At 42.1% G+C, this 22,630-nt stretch overlaps 1 protein-coding gene across 29 annotated transcripts in view; it reads right to left on the reverse strand.

Moving 5' to 3' along the window:
* Positions 1 to 22,630, reverse strand: part of LOC105078787 (recQ-mediated genome instability protein 1-like) — a 345,845-nt gene that overhangs the window by 30,819 nt on the left and 292,396 nt on the right. For 2 of the 29 annotated variants that reach the window (XR_012506751.1, XR_012506747.1), the window contains exons 1-3: positions 9,232 to 9,416; positions 8,697 to 8,798; positions 7,365 to 7,439 (exon numbers count right to left, since the gene is read on the reverse strand). The exons of 24 other annotated variants lie outside the window; for them this stretch is intronic. The gene's annotated coding sequence lies outside the window, so the exon portion shown is untranslated. Of the gene's footprint in view, positions 1 to 7,364; positions 7,440 to 8,696; positions 8,799 to 9,231; positions 9,417 to 22,630 lie in introns of those variants that run through there. 3 more of the 29 variants (XR_012506753.1, XR_012506750.1, XR_012506752.1) reach the window with 2 other exon arrangements.

Raw genomic sequence — 22,630 nt, forward strand, 5'->3', positions numbered from 1 at the left:
GGGAAATATATACAAGATCTTGTGGTAACTCATAGTGAAAAAAAATGTGACAATGAATATATATATGTTCATGTATAACTGAAAAATTGTGCTCTACACTAGAATTTGACACAACATTGTAAAATGACTATTACTCAATAAAAAAAATACATCTGAAAAAAAAAATTAAGAAAACACAATTGTTGATTAACTCAGTGAGCAAGCCCAGTGCACACATTGTGCCAAAAAGATATAAGTGGTGTGGCTGTAGTCACAGAGCACAACATGCATGGAGCAGGAGGATTTGGTAATCAGACTGAGCTGATCAAGGGAAAACTCTGTAATTTCACACTCACAATCTCTTAAATTAGAATTGTAGTTGGCAATTACGCAGCTACTTTTTTTGCAGTCCCAGCTGGAAGAACTTTTTCCTATTTTGATCCAGGACTGTGAATATCTGACTTGGGAATGCATATCTATTTATAGGTTTTGTGGCTTCACTTTTATAATAAAAGTTAAGCCTTGTTTTGGCTAGATAAATCTTGAAAAGACCTTGATGGGTCTTGAAGCCCTGTTTTCTAATGTTTTCTTGACCATTTTCTTGAAGAATCCTAGAGTCGCTATAAAATTTGTATTTTCAAATCTTGAATGACTTGCACAAATTTTATCAGCCAGAGTGGATAGAAATCACCCAGGAGACTACATATCAATGGAAGAAAGGGAGATAGGAAAGTAAATAACACATATGACAAAATACATACAACTCTGGATACCAAGAGCATGTGCTCACTGGCAGAGAGAGATCACAGGATGGGACACTAACAACCATTGGTCAAGAGTATCAGTAGGGTCTGTAACACATTAGCTCATTGGCTGAGAGCAATGGACAGCATTCAGATTGAGAAACAGTGAGCTGTCATGGACTAATTTTATTTTATATACACACATTTGTATATGTAATATAATGTAAATATATGTATATGTAAATACATTTTTTAATGTTCACCTTTCTAACACATCATATATTATAAACCTTTTCAGAAAGAAGTTATTTCAAAGACAAATAGCATTTTAACAAACCATCAGAGTAGGCATATGTAGCTTTTCTCCCCTTAGGATATTGCAGTTTTGCATTTTCAACTGTCTTTTGTCACTAATCCTAAATTCTTGATTACTGTGCTGTCCATTCAAGAGGAACACTGGCAGATAAGCTTGTTTAAAAAAAAAAAAAAACAGACAAGAAGTATTTTAAGTAGCGCAAATAAGCTGGGTTGTAACAAATCTGGACCAAAATGAGAAGGAATGGACAGCCTCACTTTATGGCTGAGATGATTCTGAAGCAGTGAGACCTAAAGGGAAAGAGCGATGGTCATGACTTTCTGATTTAGACCGATCCACCCAGGAAGTACCATGTGTGACAGTAAATGCAAATATGCCTCTGCGCCTTTAACAAAATCTTTTCCGTTTTCATTTATTTTTGTTAGTTATTGGTTAAAAACGATCATGTCAGAAAGCTATGGAAACAATATAAAATGAAAGCAATGAATATGCTGCAAACAACTGTTTAGATTCTTCCAATTCAGTTACTATTAGACTCCTCTTTTTTGATAGAATTCAAATGTAAACTAGTACGTATATTTTTGTTGTCTAATGATCGGAGAGTAGTGGAAAGGAATTTGGGAAGCTGTTAGTAGGGGTCCCCTTCCCAAACTCCTTTATATTCCTGGCTCTGCTCTATTTCCAAAGTAGTTTATATCCTTAGCTTAACTAAATACTGATTTTAAAATTCACATACTTCACTGTATTCTTAAAGAGTCATTAGAAACATGAACTTGTGACTATACACACACACACACTCATATAAAACTGAATCACTATGCTATACACCAAAAATTAATACAATATTGTAAACTGACTATACTTCAATTAAAAAATGAAACAAAACCATGAGCTAATAGACTGACCCAGTCTAGCCATTGGATAAAAAAGTTGTGGTGTGTGTATATATATATATATATATATATATATATATATATACACATACATACATATATATATGTATATATATATATATATACACACCATATATATATATATAATGGAATACTATTTAGCCATAAAAAAGAATAAAATAATGCCATTGTAGCAACATGGATGGACCTGGAGATTGCCATTCTAGTGAAATAAGACTGAAAGAGAAAGAAAAATATCATATGATATCACTTATTTGTGGAATCTAAAAAAATGAGACAAATGAACTTATTTATAAAACAGAAACAGATTCACAGACATACAGAACAAACTTATGGTTACCAGGAGGAAGAATGGGGGTGGAGGGATAAACTGAGAGTTTGGGATTTGCAGATATAAACTACCATATGTAAAATAGATAAACAACAATCTTCTACGAAAGCTTCTATGAAAAAGAATGTATACGTGTGTGTATACACACATATATACATATATAAATACATACATACATATATATATATATGGCTGAATCACTATGCTGTACACCAGAAATTAACATAGCACTGTAAGTCAACTATACTTAATTTTTTTTAAAAAAGGAGATGATGAGGCAAAAAGAAGATGAGAGGACAATGGGGAGCTGAGTTGTCTGCTTTTTCTGCTGTCCTCAAATGACATTACTGAGCCCACAAAGTAGGCTCAGCTCTTGCTGACTTGGGGACAGGACACCGATTACTCAACTAGCTGTGTCCAAAGTACACACATGGGATTCAGGTGAACATGCCTCTGGTGACAGCTGTCCTCCATCCTTGGCCTCTCCCAAGGGGCATTCCAGCCCCCAACTCTCCTGATTTTCAAAGACTGGACAGAGTTGAACTTCAGAAACTAACTGTGCAGGGGTGCACACCAGCTGGCCTTCGCCAGATCTGGGGCCCAGAAGTGTGCGGTTTAATTGGTCAAAAACATTTTTAAAAGAAAAGATTTTACATAGAAATCCAGATTTCTAACTTCCTCAGCAAATTCAGAAGATCTGGAAAGACGCTGCAAGTCTGGAACTGAGAAGCATCTACCTCTTTTCGACAGGAAATACTTTTTCCATCTGCCTCTGTCTCCATCACTCCCAGTTGTTACATCCTGCCTACTTCATTCGTTTATATGACTTTCGCCCCTTCTCCTAGCCCCTACATATCCCCTGATGTGCACCTCTGGACAGCCTCTAGCTTCTGAAATTTTTTAGTAAGACAGGTCAGAAATGTATGGATTGCTCTGCTCCCAGCCAAATGAACTTTCTAGCAAACATCTAAATGGTTGATACCAGTCTCTCAGTCCTTCTACCCATCCCTTCCCACCAATTAATGCTACTCATTTCTTCCTCACTGTCAAAGTCCTTGGACCATAGTTCCAAAGTCAGAGAAGCATGAGTGGGTCCCCTACAGGAAAGCCCCTCCTTGGCCCCAGGCACTCATTTGCCCTGAGCACAGGGCTGTCCTCCTCCCCTGTCCCTCTGCAGGAGTATCTGTGCCTTCAGAAAGTAACTCTGAGCTCAGCCTTCTTAAATTAGCTGTGAGCAGACCAGACACGAATAAGTTCCAAGGATATGCACTTTCATATAACATTTCTGAGTAAGACCAAGTTCGAATAATTGGAAAAGCAAAAGACCTTTGGATGACACTTACTACGTCCTAAAGGCCAAGATGGAAGGGAGATGTTGTGTTTAAAAGCTTGTCAGTATGAAGCAAAGAACATGACTTTCTAATCAGAGAGGAGTTTTATTATCTCTTAGAGTTTCCCTTGCAAGGATTTGTGGTAAATACACTTTATGAGTTTCACTCTATGATTTGGGGGCCTAATCTGGTTGCCAAAGTCCTTGAAGCAAATGAACGTTGGGGAGATGCCATGCAGAAAGTCAGGAAATTACCTTGGGAAAACTCAGGACCTGAATTCACTTCTGGGGTACCCTGCCTCCTGTCTCCTGAGCTTGCCTCCGTCCAGAGGCTCCCAGCGCTGGTCCAGCCCGGGAACCTGGAATCGGAGCTGCTGGAGCTTGGAGCACGCACAGCCGGAGGGACACGCAATTCCTAGCTCTGGGCCAGAGTCTCCAGACTCAACTGAGCCCCTCCCCTAATCATCCTTATTCTGAAAGTTCTTGGCAACCTGGTCTACATGCAGCCCAAAGGGTTTCTATCTGTACTAAATAAGCATATAGTGTGTATTATTATTTCCAAATACTAAGGGCCATTCCCAGCCAAAGTGAGAATAATAGCTTTATCTGATATTTTATATGAAGAGTAAAAACCTTAGTTCTTTAAATATTAATCTATGTTATGAACATGCAGTAACATCTTGAGGGAAGCCTATTGCCATGTCTAGGACAAGATGCACGAAGGGACTGTCTGCACAGGGACAAATTTCCTTTTTGTAGATAAAATATCCCTTTGATTATCTGTCCGTTCACCCACAGATCTGTCCATCTAGCCATGCCCTTCTAAACTATCTATAGGGCTACTTGACTCCCTCTAGCTGATTTGTCAATGTTAACAAGCAGAAGGACAAAAGAATAGATGCACAATCTTCACTATCAGAATAAGCCTCTTAGAATGTTTCCCCTGGACCAGCGAGGAATAATGCAGTCAGAATTATGTCACTGCTGTGTCCAAAGATCTAGGACAAAGTGAGCATTTTATTATTACAGATCAAACACTTAGCACAGAGGCAAAAGCAGCCGTAATACTTTTTCAATTTTGCTATTTGTGCTAACATGGCTCATTATTCTATTTTTATTGTTCCAAACTGGCATTAAACAATGCAAGTTGCTCTTCACTGATCCGCAGCCCCACCTGTACAATAATGAGGTCTTCTCAGGCAACCTGATAAAGTGGAAAGAGATTGGATCTATCAGAAGACCAGGATTCCAGTTCTGAATCTGCCCCTAACAAATTGTTTGGACGTGGGCAAATCACTTAACCATCAAGGGCCAGTTTTCTTACCTGCAAATGAGATCGGTAGACTATTTCATATTTCGGGTCTATTCCAGTTCTAAATGTCTGGCGTTTCTTCATCAGTGACCCTCTGTTTCTTTCAACAAGTGTGTACTGATCCCTCCACCACCACCCCCGCTCTGTGGGTGTATGCTGTGTACTCAGGGTGCGAGTGACCCAGACAATTGGATGTGCTCTAGGAACCTCCCGTGTGGCGAGGGGAGGCAGAAATCCAATGTGTGTGAGCTGTATGGATGTCTGATGTATAACAGAGGTGATACAGAGGGTCCCCAGTGGTTAATGACAGTTGGACATGACTTAGAAGAAAGTCGTGTTTATGGAAGCTTCAGGAATACATATTGTCTTTTTGTTGGCAGCCTTCAGAATATTGCAGTTTTTAGATGTAATTTTAGTGGAAGACACTTGGGGTGCTCCACATTACATACTTAATTACTTCAGCTTCTATTGTAATTACTAACTGATTTTTAAGCCTACTAACTTGAACTCCACACCAGTAGTGGGTAAGTTAGGTTCTAATGGCCTAGAAATTCAAAATGTGTCAACAAGGTGTAGTGATTCACAGCCTCAAGTGTACATTAGAATCACTGGGGGAATTCTTTGAGCATACTGAGGGCTGGTCACTACTGCCTGAGAGATTCTGATTTCAGAGACCTTGGGACCCAGGCATCAGTATGTTTTTAAAGCTCTCCATGTGATTCTAATGACAGTCAAGACTGACATCCATTGAACTAGGAAAAGAACTGTTTTTTTGACAAAAATTACAGGTGAGCACAGTCCAGGATGAAGCAGGCCATATTTGACCCATATTTGAAGCCTGAGTTCTTTGATGATTTCAAAGCTCTGATTCTCATAAGATACAACTTTTAAATAAAACTAATGCAGTACATGTAAACCCAGCTGATTTCATGCAAGAGGTTGTTTCGCTGCCCAAACAGATTCCGCATGGGATTTCTTCACGTAGCCAGCTCAAAGCTGTGCGTTGAAATCACAATTCCATTTGGCATCAATATTTATAATACATGCAATCTCTGCAAATGATTTTGTGAAGCTATCAGTATACCTTTCATTTGTGCAGCACAATTTTAGAAGAAAAATGGTTTGCTTTTGCAAATCACTCCTGTATCTGAGTTGAGGACAATTTCACCACCCCAGGGATGGAGTAAGTTAATTCTGCCCAGTTGGCAAGACTAGAAGGCCAGATGGGTAAGTAACTCAGCATCCCTAACACCAAAGCACTAAACCAACTGAAAGGGAGTGTAGTCAACACTTGTTAATGACCAAATCCAATTCATGTATCACACAGACCACCAGGGTGCTGGGAGCCCTCCAAGCAACTCCCATAAACCAGGGTGTTGGGGGAAATTCTGCTTGTTAGAAATGCAGAATTGCAGGCCTTACCTCCAACCTACTGAATTATGGAGATGAACTAAAGTTGTCAGTGGGATGAAAAAGAAAGGGATGCAAGACAATTACAGAGGTAGAATTTGCAAGCTTTGGTTCAGAAGGGATGTGAGAAAAGATGATGTCAAAGATGATGCCTGGGCTTCTGGCTTGGATGACCAGATACTAGTCGCCAAGACTGGGGACACTAGAGGAAGAACAGAGCTTCTCAAGAGTTCCTCTTCTGTCTCCACCTACTTCTTCCATCCTTTAAATTTGTTGTTTCCTGGGATCCCTTTTTGACCCGTATTTCTTCTCTTTTTGATATACCTGATCTCAAAGACTTCGTCCTTCCCCCCCACACACACACACACATCAACAGCCTGCTTACGGTCCCAAAGGCACATAAAACTCCCTTTATGACCTTTTCTCCCAAAACATACTCTAACTCCATCTTCCAGTCAATAGAATCCACTCTTTCCACCTGTTCACTAAGAGGAACAACCCTGAGGTCACCAGAGAGTTTAGCAGCTCTCTTGAAGCTCCATGTGAAATCAGTCACCAAGTCCTACTTCTGCACTTGATCATATCCCTAACATCTGCCCCTTCCTCTCCCCCCTCTCTGGTCCTATGTTAGTTCACTGTTGCTCACCTGAGCTGTGGCCTGAGGCCTTACGTTTTCCCTCTCACCACTCTGTTAATCTCCCCTTCCCTGCCCGCCATGTGCTCCTACTACCACATTCAAAGAGCTGTTTCTAAAACACAAATTTGATCATGTCGCTCACCTGTTTAACACTCTTCAGTGACTCTTTGGCACGCCATTCAAGGCCTTCCATGGCCCACCTTCCCAACCTCATCTCCTGATGGCTTGCCCAAAATACTTTGCATTCTTGTCACCTGCCAGTTTTGCCAGTCTGAATAAAAGCATGGACCACACGGGAATACCAGGCCTCCTACATCCTGTTGCTTCTAGTTTATTGGGAAGTAAATCTGACTACAATTTCAAAGCCTCTTGTTGGGTACCAATGTACTCACCATTGAAGGGATGGAATTCTGCATCAGCAAAGGTTTGTTGAGGGCCTTTTCTGTGGACAGAATTCGCCAAGTACTCTGGGCAGTTGACAAAATAAGACAAAGTTTCCTTATTTGAAGGCCCAAGAGACACCCTTACCTTCTTATTCTTTAAATTCTCATAGCCCACGAGGGAAAGAGCCATTGAATCCTATATAAGGAGCAATGTTTATCCATGCTAAATGTTGATCCTACTAATAGCCATTACTGAGTACCTGCCGGCTCATTGCCTCCGCCCCTGATCCCAGGAGTCTGGTATTATGATCCCTTTGGACGGATAAGGAACAAGGGTTATATTCATTTGATTTACACCCAGTTGTAATTGTAGACTCCATGAGTTAAATAAACATCACACATTTAGTTCACCCCTGGAACGCGGTGCTCAAACAAACGTGTATTGGATGAGAGAATGAATGAGAGAAGCAAATAGCTAGTGACGGTGTAGCTGGCGTCAAAACCCAGGTGATCTGACCACAGAGGAGCTGCTCCGTCCTCCTAATGGGAAACCCGGGGCAGGAGAATGTCCTCTGGCCGAGCTCCTCCACTATTTCTGGGCTTTCTGTATGTGATTTGAAAAGAGCAGGGGGAAAAACCTCACCAATCTCATAATAGTGTTGAGAAGAAAATTTAAGGGACATTTTATGAAACCTTGTAACTATACAGTGCTATAAAATAACTAAACATGATTCCCAGTGTCAGCATTTAAGGTTCACTGGATGTTGCTTATACACTCTTTTCTTAGGATTAAGGGGACAAATGAGTGAAATACCCTTTTCATTTCTGCATGATTGTTACCATCTCATGTCACCATGTGAGTGATTCTTATGTCACCTCCAGAGGGGTTGTTATGAGGTCACACAGATCCATACATGTCTGATGGATTTACATCGAACCCTCCTTGTGGGAAAAATACATTAACTAAAATGAGGTGACTTAGGTCCAGGTTTAGACATTGCCTATTAAACAAAATCTATTACACTGTCAAGGACCCTAAATTAAACTGAATTGTTTAATTCAACATTTTAAATGTGAGAAGTTAATGTTGGTGGAAGAGTTGAGCACATTATCCGTGTCTCATCCTAAAGACAGGGATATAAAGACGTCTAAACCATTAGCCGTTTAAAGTTTCAAATGCTTTATTCTAGTAACCTTCATCTGGTTAAATTATGAGACTACAATTAAGAATGATTATCCTTGCAGTAGTCAAGTTGATGCGGAAACCCCGAGAAGTAGACAGCTTGACTCAGTAATATATCAGCTCACAGCCTGAGTCTGTCTGAACAGTGATGGACTCACCAGTTTTACGTCCCTCTAATAATGTTTCATGAACTATCAAGGAACAGTCCGCAGCAATGAGCAAAGAAGGATTTCTGGATCCTAATCCAAACCCCTGCCGATCTAAAACAGGAAGTGAAAGTATGCCAGAAATGTTTTTTTCTTGTTTAAATTAACACAGATAACATTAAACTCTTATTTTCTAGGTAATCTATTTACAAAATGATTTAGATTTAAAAAGACTCTGTATCTGTCGATTTCAATAAATAAAGCAGTGTTTTTAAGTTGATCAAAACTAGCTGATTCCCAACATATATAACTATGGATCATTCCTTCCAAAGCTCTCCCCTCAAGGCTGTCATTTTTTTTTTTCCCCATAACAACTATTCCAGGTCGTATCCAAATAAGGACCACTTGATAAACATTTGTTGAGTAAACGAATACATGAATGAACAAATGAATGACAGGCAGACCACACAAAGATGTCTGTACAGCATCCCAGCAGTTTTACCAACTCTCCCGTCTTTCTCTGTTCCCATTCATCGTATAGACTCACCAAGTAAATCTTGTCCCAACCATCACCATCAGTGCATCAACCTCTTGCCCAAGAACTACCACCTCTAAGGTAACGGTTTCATGATGAGATTGGGCCTCCCTTAGTTCCAGCTGACTGGACTTGGCCCCTTTGCTCTCATTGGTCCCCTTCCTGGGAACGAGCTGTCTGTTCAGTTTCTGAGAGATCAGAGGGCTTCCCAGCGTGTCAGAGTACAAATGCAGCATTGGGCCACCCTCAGTACGTCAGGCCTCTCAGTCCAAAGGCCAACAATGAAGTCCTGAAACAAACAGCTGGAAACATGCTGACACTGGATTAATGCAGCTGCACTAAAGTGCTCTGAGGTCATGTTAGTAATAAATATTTACCCAAGTGCTTCTCAAACTTTAATAAGCACAAGAATCACCTGGAGGTCTGAGAGTCCGCCTGTCTAAGAAACTCCCAGGTGACACTGAGCTGCTGGTCTGAGGACTAAACTTTGAGTGCCAGGGCTCCAAGCAGGGGTTGTCCAACTTGGCAGCTAGAGGATCTTAAAAACACTGAGTCCAGTCCCAAAGATTCAGATTCGATTGGTCTGAGGTGCAGCTTAGGCATCAAGACTTTTAAAACTCCTCTGATAATTCTTGTTTGCAACCAAAGCTGAGAACCTTAGACCTTCTTTCTCAAACTATTTTTTTTTTTTGCATTCTTTCCCCCTTAAGGAGACTTTTTAGATATTTGTTTCTGTAAATATCCCTCATGAAATTTTAATATCACAGGTACAGCATATATCAGTTTATGTATTCTATACATACCTGTGCTTTATACATAAAAAGCAGATTTTTCATTCCCCAAGGAGCAGTCTTCACGCCCTCAGGGGTGACATCACCCCCATTGAGAATGCACGCATTTGGATTATGCCTAAGGACCTGGCTTTTGTCCAAGCAGCCACAAGTCAGTCTTCAAGACAAATCCCTCCAAGTGGAGGCTATCAATCCCAGGCACAAAGGGCCAGGCTGGAGAGAGACGACAGGACGGCGATCAGATCAAGGCACCCACCCCCCACCCCTGCATCCTAAGCCATGACTGGCTGCGTGGCCTGAAACTCCTTGTGCTTTCCACCACCTCATTATCCTGCAGCCACAAGGGGCAGTGCATGTCCTGCGCAGTCAAAATAAGTAGGCTACAGTGCTTGCCAACTTATCCCTACTTGTGTTTGCAAGCCAAGCCTCCCTTTGTATTGCCCAGTAGTGACCGTAACATCTGCCTGGAGACAAACAGGCTCTCCACCACCGCGTAAAGCAAAATGTCTGCAAGAGGCTTTTTCACGTGTGTGCTAATTCCTAACGCTGGCTCGAGTTACACCATAACTTGTGTACACTGTGTCGGAGGGGCGGGCCACAGCCCTCAGGGGAAAGCAGCAGTGCGTTCCAACGGCAGGGAAAACTGGGCTCCAGTCCAGGTGTCAAGTCCTGGCTGCGGGGAAGGCAGATGGAAATGGGGCAAGGAATGGATTAAAAGAGCGGGAAGGAAAAGAGACTAACGTTATTTGATGTCTGTTTTGTCCCAGGTGGTGTATGAACTTTATTTCACTTAATGTTCCATCATGAGCCCAGGAGGTGGGTACCAATCTCCCACATTCTACAGACAAGAGCCCAGGGATGCTAAAACAGACCAAAGTCTGCTCCTAGTAAGTGGGGGAGCCAGCATTCAAATCCTTGTCTGTCTGGCTCCAAATCCAGTGTCCTTTCTAATCTATCATGCTGCCTTCCCAGCCCCATGACAATAACCAAAAAATGAACCACTGTTATCACTAAAGACAGCCCTCCCTATTTTAAACCAGGAAAATCAGAACGACCTTGCCATGAAAGCAGGAACTCTGAGTCCTGCAGCAGCTCCAAAATATAAATCTAGGGCTGAAATGGATATTCAAAGTCAGCTGGGGGCATCTGCGATCAGGTCCCCACAGAGCATGGATGCAAGAATCTGAACCCCACTGAGGCACCATAGGTCCCCAGGACTAAGGCACAGAAGGACAAGAGAAGCAGTGATGGACGAGGGCCAGTCTACATTTAACCTTAAGTTGCAGGAAAAATGCGGGCCCTGAGTTTCCCGAGGACACAAAGACACCAGAAACTGGGGGGGGAGAGAGAGGTGGGGTGGTGATGTCGGTAAGAATTCCAGGAAGTGAGAAAAGGGACTAGAACACGGACAGCCATAGAAGAAAAGTAACTTACTTGCCTGGAAAAGATGGGGCTCTGAGCCGACAACCCTCTGCTCATCCTGGGCCACTCCGACCTCGGCGCAGAGAACAGAGCGAAACAAACCCTGGCAGTCCTCCAAGAAAGAGGATTGATCTTCCCCATTTTCCACCCAGACCCAAATCCTGACCCCAGAAAAGCACATCTGGGGCAAAACTGAACAGGCCTCAAACACTCCACATGGAGGGAAGGAGGTGCAAGGATCTGAGTTCTCACAAGCTCCCTGAGACACAGGACCAGCAGTAAAGCTGACCATTAACATCTGCTTTCATCCAGCGGAGAATCTCATGCCTTCTCATTGACTCTCTTTCTCTCGCCATCCACACTGTGTACCCTGAAACCCATCCAGCGCCATGACAGGCCACCCCCAAGTGAATTATAGGGCTGGCCCACACATTTCTCCAAGGGAGATGCAGAGGAAATCCCAGAGGTAAACCATTTGTCTAACCATCACCAACTGCGCCACTGACCACAGCCCCCTCCGTTTCCAGCAACACCGAAGTATAAGGTCCCCCAAAAGGGAGGCCACTTCCTGTGGGCGTCCACAGCAAGTTACATCTCAGAATAACACATCTGTGGAAGAAGGGAAAACTCCAGAAAGCCAAAGGTCCCCCCAACAATTTCTACTCAAAACCACCGAGAGCTGGAACTCAGCAGGGACATAAGAGCTGCTCCAGGCAGGGGAGCGTCGCGGCACCCACATCTCACTGACAGCCATAACAACCTTAATGTGCCTGAAAGGCTGAGAAAGCTTTTGGGGGCCTGGAAGTCCTCACCATAGGAGAATTAAGTAACCACCATGTAAAAGTTTTCTCCTCCAAGGAATTTGTTCAAATTATGCCACAGTATTTTTAAATGGCCATACAGACGAAGAGCTGATTTATCTCCAATGCCCCCATAGTCAGGTGTCTGGCATGTTCGCATCAGGTGAAACATGTCCGTAGGGCAGAGAGAAGGCAATTGTCCTTGTTTACAGGAATGGGGGAGGGAGCCTGTGCCCCCTTCCTCATCTTCTACATGTTCCTAAATTTGTTTAGCTCCACAAACTACCCCGTTGGTTTCTACTCAGCACGCTTATTAAAATACTGAATAAGAATTGGCAGTGTCGGGTGATGCTGTCCTGGCAGGAGAATCCGCACATGGTGTTTTGACAAGAGCAGTTCAAAGGGCCCCTCTGAACTGGCATCACGGAAGTTTGCATCCCCAGGAGTAGTGAAGCAGAAAGAGTCTGATTATTTGCTGAGTATTTACCCAAGCATAATCACACGTGATGGGCAGATTAAGTCCAAGACGCAAACTTGACTCTGAATCTCTCACTAAAGCTGACAAGAGCGTATCTGCACATTTTGATGGGAGCCAGCCTGGCAGCAGAGACTCATCCCTGTTTGGCATAAGGAGTACTGTGCCCTGAGACCAAATTTGGGGGAGTTGCTGAGTGAGAGTCTTATCCTGCAGCAACAAAGATCCAGATCAACAATGTCTGGACAGATGGAGGTAGCAGCAAATACCTAGAGTATGTAGCCACTCCAAAATAAAGAAACAGGGGGAGGGAGGGAAAGGGAAAAAGAAGGAAAGGAGGCAGTGAGGGGAGAAGGAAAATTTTAAGAAGAAGGAAGAAGTCCAACACATTCTTACTAGTCTGAACTAGGAGAGATTCCTTAGATTCATCGCTCTATAAATTCACTGAGTAATTGTGCAAATTCCCTGGATAGCTGTCAGATACCCTTCATCGCCCCACTCCCATCTCCCATGGAAAGGCTCACTCATTAAAAGTGCAGTATCAGACACCACCATTTTTTGTAAAAGAGCTGGGCATAAGTATATATAGAATTTGCTTGCGTTTTCATGGACACCCACTCACCTAATCTGGAAATACATGCAACTAACTGCAACAGCGTCTACCCTGGGGTGGGATGCAGGGCAGCCGGGTGTAGGGGTAGGGGCAAGACAAGGGTGGAAGGGAGATTCTCCCATGGGTACCTTTTTATACTTTTTGATAGTTGAACCATGTGAATGTGTTGCCTATGTAAAAAATTAAGTGAAAGAATGGGAATATAAAAAACAAAGTATTTAAATAGCAGCCAACAGAAGCCCCATGATAATGGCAGACTGGAAAAGAAGGAGACCCAACTAGCATTCCCTCCTTCTCTTCTTCCCTCCACTCCGACCCCCTGCCTTGCCCCATCCACCCCAGTCACTCCCAGGGTTTGATCCTGCAAAGCACTGGGACATCTCAGGGCTCAGCAGAAGACAAGACTGTGACAGCTGCCTGGTCCTTGGAACAATAGTAGGAAAGCCCCAAACCTGGTCTGAAACTCAGAGCAAGCAAGGAAAGGCTAAGCATCTCAATCAAGACTCAGAACAGAAGCATGTGGATGCAAGAAGTGCGGGAGGATCCGGGAGGAGCAGCAGCTGGGGGCAACTACTCCGCGGTCAGAAACTAAGAGGAGGTGCGTCTCCCTTCTCTTTTTTAATGTTTGCTAAGCAACTATTTTATTTTAATTTGGGTTTTTTGGGGGGGAAGGGGCGTATAATTAGGATCATTTACTTACTTATTTTTAGTGGAGGTACTGAGATTGGACTCAGGACCTCGTGCATGCTAAGCAGGTCTACTCTACCACTGAGCTCTACCTGCCCCACCATTATTTATTGATGTGTTTGTTCTTCAGCTGCAAAACACTTAACAATTTAAAAAGAAGAAATTTCTATTTAAAGAATGTCATTCAAAATTTAGTAAAATATTTCATTTGTGAACTAATATTTCCACTTAACCAAACAAAAATGTTACACTTTGCAATTACTTGTTTTAAATTTTAAACACAAAATCTCCAGGTGGTCACATAAGGTGACAGAATTAAAATAACTCAGGCTTCCTTTATATTCACTGGGATGTCATTGTTTCTTTCCAATCTGCTATTTAAACACAGAATCTGCAGTGTCACAGGGTTTGGAGACCTATACTCCACCCAAAGCATGCTTGATCAAATCCAGACCATTACACATTTACTCTCAAAACAAGCATGTAATGAGTCCAGATACATCAGAGATCTGCTACATAACAGGGAGTTCTCCAAATTAACTCCCATGTAGAATACAGTCTTTATTAAAGAATAAGAAAACTTAATTTGAGGCTGACATATGTATTATTAAATCATAATAGTAATTTTAATAACTATTTAGAATATAGCCAACAAAAAGATTTTTGGTGGTAGGAGTATTTTATCACTGACACAGTTCAGAATTGCCCACACATGATGATAATAAAAAGCAAACCAACTTTTAGTTGGCTTTATTGTTTTTAATCTCTCTACAGACATTGCCTCCACCAGGGCAGGCCACTCCCACCCATATACCCCTGCATGTGGGCCCCCAACTCACTCAGCAGCCCAGCTGCCATGGTTCCCAACTCCCAACATTAGCACATTTAGCGTGGAGATTCGTGTTAATCAAAACAACACCCGTTGACAAAGCTGCTCCTATAGTCTTCCTTTCATATGTCAGGCTAAATATTTAGCCTTGGGATTGATTTACATGTGGTCTAAGACATTGGTGTTGAAATTTGAAAATAATAGAGTGTTGCCAGGGGAGAACTGGCTGCCTGGGCGGCAGCAGAGGGCCCCACTCAGGGTGGTATTAGGTTGGTGAGTTTGCCATGGCCCAAGTGTGTTCCACAGCCCTGCAGGTCCAGAAATGGGGCTTTTCTACTAGTTCCCAGATGCTCTAGGCTTGAAGCCAATGAATAATAGAGACCAGTCAGTGTATTCACTGACAGCGGGGAACACGGCATTCCCATGCCAAGGGGGCTAACGCCTCCATCTGGCTCTTCTCTTTGGTGGGCTTTTGTCATCGTTTCTGTATTTGGGGACTTTGCCCCACATGAGTGGCATCTCCATGCTTTCCTGACTTTCTTGAAGCTAAGGGAAAGCCATGGGACCTGGACGTTTCCAATCAGACACACCTACATGAGCTTTTTGACCTGGCACTGTACAAAATCAGAATTTTGTTTTTTTCAAAATCAAAATATATAATGATACGGAAGGTAATTTTAAGGCAGACCAATAAGCGGGTACCTGTTTCCAGTGATGGTGGTGGCAGTGAGATCGTCCCTGGAGGCATCCCACTGTGAGGTCTGCTTCAGGCTGCAGAGCATCCAAGCATAACCCTCTGGCCCTCCCAGACAATGTGTGAGCTATCCAAAATCCTGTAATAAACTTCATTCCTGCATAATTTAACTGGAGTGAGTTTCATTATTTCTAGTATCTGAGGAAGCCACATTAGTAATTAGAAGTTTATGTGGAGACCGTGTAGTGTAGGGAGGTATAACAAGGGCTATTTTATGTAAGCCAGGATAATAAGTTTATAAGAGAGCACCTTTCCAGTATTTTGCCCTGTCCCCTGAATAGGTACCCTACCTCATATACTGATGTGCATGCATTGGTAGAGTTGGCTTCTCTTGAATCCACTTTGTATGCTGTAATAAATACATTCTTTCTTGTACTATATTAATATCACTGGTTAAATTACAAGTCAAAGAGCTATTCCCATAGGCTGACACCGCCTATTTAATTTTATTTAAGTAGTCTAATGTTTTTCTACTTAATTTGACAACCTTATTTTTAGACTCCCATGAGCTGACTCCTCCCATTTAATTTTATTTAATTAGTCTAATTTATTCCAATTTAATTAATCCATCTTATTTCTAGGTAATCTCACTCACATACCACCTACAGTTGACATAGTTCTTAGAGCTTTGGTTTTTTTCCTCAAGATTTCTAAAGATAAAGTGAACTCATTGTAGTGTGGACTAAGGACCCTGCTCAAAGCAACCAAGTTTCCCCATAATTACTCTCTACCAAATTTGACTACAGACTGTTCAGTATTATAGGAAATTCATCTATTTGAGCCCTCTAAAGATTGCCATTTTGTTTCAAAATAGCAGATCAAAGCACAGATCAAATGTAAGGCTCAATGACACCGGGTAAAAATTACTCATCCATTTCCAAATTTGTTGTGACGCATACCTAAACATTCACAGATGAGAGATTGTACTGAGAAAAAAATGCTCACAACTGGTCAATCAGCTCCTATAACTCTTGGGTGATTTTCAGGCAGCCAGGGCAAAGGCAGAGGGATTAACAGTTGCCCTTTAAATTCCACAGATTCCAAAATTTTAGAATTCTATAAGATCAGACTCTTATGTGGTCTCTAGGAGCCTGGATGTATTTAAATTATCTTTGCTATTTTATGAAGAGTTTTTGCCAGGTAAGGTAACTGTTGGCAGCGTAGAATACTGATTTTCCAATATAGCTTTCTTGCCAATGTTGTTTTGTTTGCTGTATTGTCTTTGTTCTATTTTAGCTTCACAAGGTGAACTAAAGTTTACCTAGAAAGATGTTTTTGATAAGTTCACTGCATTTAGGAGATTTGTCAACTGTCAAAGTTTTCCCTGGGCTTTCAAACATCCTGTTTTATTTTTGACAAAAAAAAAAAAGAATGTTCACTAGGCCATTTAAATCATACACCAGCAGTAAGTCAGAAGTTTTAAAGGGACTATTCTATACTGGGGCAAGATGGAATTTCCTTTAAAAAGAGAAAAATATACTTAGGCTGGAAATGAGTTTTTCTTGCACTCACTCCCAAGAAGGAAATTTTGAATGAAAATTAAATGTTCATTCAATTTTTTCCTAGCTTAGACGTCAAGAGATACTGATTTAAAATGTCAAACCCTTAAAATGGCAAACTAACGGACCCAGGAACCTTGTCTAAGACTGTGGTTGGTGTTCATCAGTTGGTATCATCATAGAAGCATGTTGTAGCCAAAATGTCCCCCATGATATCCAGATTACTGACTGCAGATCTTGGACTTTTCAGCCTCTAAAATCACATCAGCCAATTTCTTATTATATACATATATATGTATATAATTATATATGTATAACGTGTTATATATTATATGTTAAATACATATCTATCTCCTCTTGGTTCTTTTCTCTGGAGAACCCTGACTAATAAAAGGGTATCAGTCAACTAAGTCCTGACCAAGCCTCAACACTCAGTCTTTCTCTCTTTTCCTCTCTCTCCATCTCCATTTGTTTCTAGAATCTACTTCATTAAAATTTCTTCTGTGGGGACCAGCTGACAGTGTGGCAGGGTGCCGGGAATGCAAGGGCAGGATCCTGAGACCCTGACTCTGGCTTGACTCGAAGTGAGCTTACAAATGCAAACCCCTGAACCACCTCATTTACTCTGTTTCTGTGCCTTATAATTAAAATCCAAGAGATTGGTCCAGCTTGACCCAGGTGTCTGTGACTAGGATGGCAGGGAAGGTGGTCAAATGACGCCAACAGAAGAGATGGAGCTCTTGGGGAAAGGGGGAAGTGGAGAAGTGTATCTACTATAATAAAGAATCATGAAATAATAGAACCAGTGATGAAACCCATCTTTTAAGAAAACTACAGATGTTCCTGGATGAGAATCTGGCCCTCCACTCGAAAATTTCATTTTATCTGAACTAACCTTTTCTTCAAAGGGTCAATCCAATTACTTGGGACAAATACCAGTGGCTCTCTGATATGCCCATCAATCCTCAGAGGAGGTAACTGAAAGGGGGTCGGGGGCCAAAAAGAGAAGCAGAGTCTGTTTCATGGGAAGTTCAAATGGCTGTTCTGCATGGATTGCAGTTTAGAATTACAGTTCGGTGGCTCCCGAATGAGATTAGTTTATAAAGACCACAGGGAGATTCCCTCGTCTTCCTACTTCTCTGTATTTGGGAGGCTGTCAAGGACCATTATAGTTCTGCTACCAATTTTCCTTAAAGCCATTTTCATTTCTTAAATGCCAAGGGTGTATACATTTAGCCCAGTGACCAACAGCGTCAAGCTTTTGTTTTTTGTTTTTGTTTTATAATTCTAACTTGCTCCATTTCAAAGTTCCCTGAGAAAGAGGACAAGTGTGTGCAAACTCTATCCTGCAAGCCAGTATGAGAGGGGTCCACAATTCCTTCTCCAAAATCATGAAATCCCAAAGCTCTTAAAACCAAAAATTTCCTAAGATAGGCGCAAAATCATTTGGCAGCCAAAAAAAATGAGGCTTTCTGTACTTTTTATTTATCCTAGTTGGTTTCAATGTTGCTATGCTTCACTGCTAAAATATTAATGGGTTTGATGAGGGTGCTGTTCTAGACCCCACTGGGAGTATTACGTGATATATGATATATGCATCATGTCCTCACTCTGGACCCTACTGAATTTCAAGGCACATCTGTCTCCAAACCTTTTCAGTAAGGAATCATAGACTTGTTCAACAGCAAAAGCAAGATTTCTGGCTCCAACAGACAGACCTGAATTTGAATCCCTTCCCTAGTTGTGTAGCAAGTGACTACATTTCTGAATATTGGTTTCTTCCTCTGTAGACTGGATGTAACAATAGTAACCACCTCGTGGTTGGGGAGATGGGAAAGGTAGTTGGGATTCAACGAGACAAGTTGCATAAGGAGCTTGACACCCTCCCTGATACTGGTCCGCGCACAACAAATGGTTCTTTTTCTCCCCCTTGTAATATTCCTCTCTCTCCATCGAATCCAGGCACAGTGCTATGAAAATCAAAACACAGAAAGTAGAGAAAAGGAAAAAAAAACTCACTTTCAATAAGAGGAGGGCACAAAAGCGAAGACTGATGGGATAATTTGTCAGAAATATTATCCTGCTAATAAAAAGTAAGGAGCTCAAATAATAATAACGAAGGTCTACTCAAGTATGTATCTCTTTACGCTTCCTTTAGATTGATTTTTTTATGGTCTATAAACTGATTCTAGCAATTAGTGAAGTTATATGGGCGGGTGGGTAATTTCCCCTTGCCACTGTTTCTGTCACCCTGGTAAGTGACTGGTTGTAAACAACGCCAACGGTATTGACCATATTGACTTGCAGAATCCGCACTTTGCTTCATTGTTTGCTCCCCTTTTGAGATGGATTCTTCATTTAAAGACTTCACCACACTACGGTCAACTGCAAAGGCCATAAGGCATCAAGGTATTTTTTTCTTCACACAAATGCTATACACACGAAAAACACGGAAACGTGTGTATGGGTTTAATGAACTTCGCATAAAACTTTGAAGAAAGTTATTTCTGACTATCTTCAAGCAGCTGTACACAGAATTTTGACTTCCATTTTAACACTATTTTTAATAAAATGAAGTTGCAGGAAGAGTCTTTATGCTTTTAATCCCCTTGAGTACAACATATGATTGATTGCTAGTTTCTATTTGTAGTTTAAACAGTGTGAGGCAATCTCTCCAGTCCCCAGAAAGAGTGCTAGGATCTGTTAGCCATGCCTTCCACGGGCACAGAATTTGAAAATGATAGCACATATGCCACAGTTTTGTAAATTCCACTTCATATTTTCCAAGCATTTCTCTCCATCCATCCATCCATCCATCCATGTCTTTTTTCTGTCAAGCAGTGAACTAACCTGCAGGTGCAAAGATGAATAAGGAACAGCCCCCAGTGGGTGAGACAGATGTGTTTATACTTTAGGAGTTCATGATTAACTAAAATGTTTTCTTGTTATACTAAAAAGCCTATCAGCCTCAGAGGAGTTGAAACCCTCCCAATTGAGAAGGGTGAGATCTGGTCCCTGGAGGTCCTTTTTTCACGGACAAAGTTGAGATAGATGTGGTCTGTAGGATCAGATATAAAGGGTGGGACACAATGAACGCTGTGTAATAAAGGGCTGGAAAGTATGAGGCTCCCCAGAGCAACTAAAGAAAATGAAGACGGGCACCAGCAAAACTGAGCTCAGAGTGGAGAAAAAATGATGAGAACTGGAAGACTAATGGCCGTGTGGGGAAAGGGAGTTTCAAGGGAAAAAGTAACAGCATTCAGGAGTCGCTCCAACTCGTGGGGACAGTGGCCCTTTGTCAGTGGTTTGAAGAGGTTCCAGTTACTGCTGTTGCATCATAAGGCACTCTAAAACTTAGTGGCTTAACAATTATTTTATTATTATCCACAGTCTGTGCATGTCAGGATTTCAGAAGGAACTTGGTCAGAGGCTTTGGCTCAGGCTCAGATGATGGCTGGAGCTGAAAGAGTGTAGGGTGGTGGTGAGGGGCTGCAAGCAGCTGGAAAACGGCCCAGCATCTCTCTCTCTCTTCATGTAGTCTGGGGCTTCTCTATGTGGTCTCTCCACATAGGCCAGCTTGAGCTTCCTCACAACATGGCAGCTACAAGACAGCTGGACTCCTTAAAAGGTAGTTCCAGGCTCTAGAACAAGTCTATTGCTCTGGCAGAATATGTAAGCTGCATTGCTTTCCATTATCTAACCTTGAACTCCTGCCACATTGCTTTCACCACACTCTGTCGGCTACAAGGGAGTCATAAGCTTGCCTAGATTCAGTGGGAGGGGAATTAGACCTCACTGTGTGATGCTCAAGTAGCAGCGTTCCAAAGAGCAAGAGGGATGGGAGCTATAGTTGTGGCCACCTTTGGAAAATGCAATCTGTCACAAGGAGTAACAGAGGTGGGGGTTGAGAAATCTGGCCCCACCTGAACACCTGAGTGGTAACGGCTCCTGCCTCCAGCCAAAAAGTTCTCCCCTAGTCCTACTAAGTGAGAAATCGGAGAGAACCAGTCAACCACCCCTTTTCAGTGTGTACCTGGTGTCACTCAACAGACTCTCTCAGCTCCCAGTACCTCTGAGTCTTCACTACCCACCTGTATTCCAAGTTCTGCTCACCTTCTCCCTCTGCCCTGATGCTAAAGTTGATGGCTCTTGGCTTACTGTCCTATTTTCCTGCCACACCAAAACTACAAATCAAGTGGCTTCTGCAGTAGAAATTTATTGTCTCACAGTCTGGAGGCTAGAAGTCTGAAATCCAGGAGGTAGGCAGGGCCATATTCCCACTGAAACTTCCAGGGAAGAACCCTTCCAGGCCTCTTCCTAGCTTCTGGTGGTTGCTGGAAATCCCTGACATTCTCAGCTTGTAGCGGCATCATTCCAATCTCTGCCTTCGTCATCACATGGTCCTCTTCCCTCTTTTGCATAAGGACATGAGTCCCTGAATTAGAGCCATACTAATCCAATGTGATCTCATCTGAACTTGATTACAACTGCAAAGACCCTGTTTCTAAATAAGGTCACATTCACAGGTACCAGGGGTTAAGATTTGAAGTGTCTTTTAAGGGGACACCATTCAATCCACAAACTTGCCGTTGGGCCATTCAAGTTCTCCAGTCACCTCAAGGCTTCAGGACTGTTACTCCTCCCCAGCCTCAGCCCCTTCGTGCCTTCGAAGCAAAGCCACCACGTCCCATTCCCAGGGCACATCTTTTAGTCTTTTTAATGGGACTCTTTTATTCACACACAATTTGGCAAGAACTTCATCCATCTCTCTGCCGTTATCTATACTCCAGCCCCTTCTTGGAGCACGAGTGTGTGGATTCACACACATACACGCACACTCAGCAAAGCCGCCTGTTTCCTGACCACAGAGAAAGATGTTCAGAACCACACACAAGGGATTATTGATTTTCTCTTCTCCTGGCTTTTCATTAGTGCCCACAGTTTCTTTTGTCTTCATGGCTTCCTTTATCTAGCTTTCCTTACAATGAGATTTGTTAACAGAAGGATCCCAGTGTTTTTTTGATGCTCATGGAATCCAACAGAGTTCTCTGAAACCCCAGATATTCTTACATCTTTTTTAGGATGATTAGTCCAGAGGGCCCTTCATGAGTCCAGAAATGTGCTATCCAAACCTCTTCCTAACAGGCCTCTTTAATTTCAATAAAGAGGTAGAAGCCTGCAGCTGGAAGATGAACCTGTGTCTCGCAGGTTCCACCTCACAGTTTGTAGGAGTCCGTGTGATATTGAATGTGAGATTCACTACATTGTGAGAGACTAGTCTTTAAAGGACCACATTCTAACCTATCTGGGGGACTCTGCCTGTCCCTTATCCTTTTTTTTTGCTCTGAGACACGAGTAAAATAAAAAATCATCCACATGTCAACTTGTTCACAGTCATGAGCAAAGCACATGGTCCCACAAGAAGGGGCTCAGCAATTCTTCTTAATTAGACCTCATTTTATACATACACATAATATATGTATACATAGTGTGTGTAGGTGTGTATTTATATTCATACACACACTATGGCTGATATCTTGA

This window comes from Camelus bactrianus, chromosome 4 (genome assembly GCF_048773025.1).
Source record: "Camelus bactrianus isolate YW-2024 breed Bactrian camel chromosome 4, ASM4877302v1, whole genome shotgun sequence".
Lineage (NCBI taxonomy): Eukaryota > Metazoa > Chordata > Mammalia > Artiodactyla > Camelidae > Camelus > Camelus bactrianus.